This window comes from Muntiacus reevesi, chromosome 4 (assembly GCF_963930625.1).
Source record: "Muntiacus reevesi chromosome 4, mMunRee1.1, whole genome shotgun sequence".
Taxonomy (NCBI): Eukaryota; Metazoa; Chordata; class Mammalia; order Artiodactyla; family Cervidae; genus Muntiacus; species Muntiacus reevesi.
In genome coordinates, this window is record NC_089252.1 from 76601153 (window position 1) to 76602429 (window position 1277).

The window sequence follows — 1277 nt, forward strand, 5'->3', positions numbered from 1 at the left end:
ATTCACCCTTCTGCAGCTCCCAGTGTGAACTGAGGGAAACCAAAAAACCCTCTCTTTGGAGAAGCTGGGATCTTCCTGGCACGAGAAACTTCCGCAGGCCCCTGCCTGGCTCAGGGCTAGCCTTCAGGTGGGACTGGAGCTTCCTGAGAAGGGAACGAGGGAGCCACAGTCCTCCCGAGCTCTGACCAGCAGAGGGCCCGTGCTATGTGTCATTAGGATAGCTTGGTGTTGTCTACACTCCATTAGTAAGTTCCGTCTGAATGTGTCCTCGCTGTTCATCGTCCAATTTGGTAACATTGATTTTGGTCCTGATCCCTTCTGCTGCTGCTGGATTTGAGCTTCAGTGCAGGTGGAATGATGTTCAAATAAAGACACACTTTATATATCACCCATGCTAGCTTCTCCTTCTCTGAGTTGGCCCCCAGGGGATTAAGAGGGGTGAGATTCAGCCTGATCCTTTGTACCAGGTATAGCCATGTATTAACAGACCTTACATGAAGGTGGCCTGACCATGACTGACACAGAACTCCACACCATCTTCACTCCTGGCTTTCATCCTCAAGGACACCTCACAGCCTTGTCTGGACTTGTCACTTTGGCCCAGATTTCATTTTAAGGAGACTTCCTGAGATCCTACAGGACTGAGTCACACCACACACCTAACTGGAATGTAGTCTGTTAACAATTAAAACTGGAGTTGTTTCCAGGAGAGAGAATAGCTGGCCATCTCTGCCAGCTCCTGACTGCATGGACTGGAACACAAGGCTCCACCCTTTCCTCTTGAGTGGCTGCGGGCAAGTCCTTTCACCTCTAAATCCCCACTGAGTAAATAAGGATGATGACAGCGCTCTCAGGGAACTTGGAACAAATGAGGGAATGCCTGTGAATTGTGTTGCAGTCTTACACATAGTAACATGCCCCAGATGGCAGCTCTATTGACTACAATTTTTGCACTTGGGAATTGAATCTCATTCAACACATTTGGAGCACACAGTATCTGCTTAGAACTTAAGAAAATCGGAGCCTTTGTCTTAATGGTCTGGTTGGGGATATTAACATGTAACAATAATGTGAAATCTGCCTGGTGCAGGGTACTGTGGGTACAGGGATACCTTACATGGCTTTAGGCGGGGTGGGTAGAGCAGGGGATGGATGGTTTTTACTGTAGAATGGACAGGAGGTAGGTAGGCAGGGGCCGGGAAAGCCATTCATGAAAGAAGGCAGCTGGGGGAAAAAGGCTCAGGTGAGAAACAGAATTGAACCTGTGGAGAAGAGCA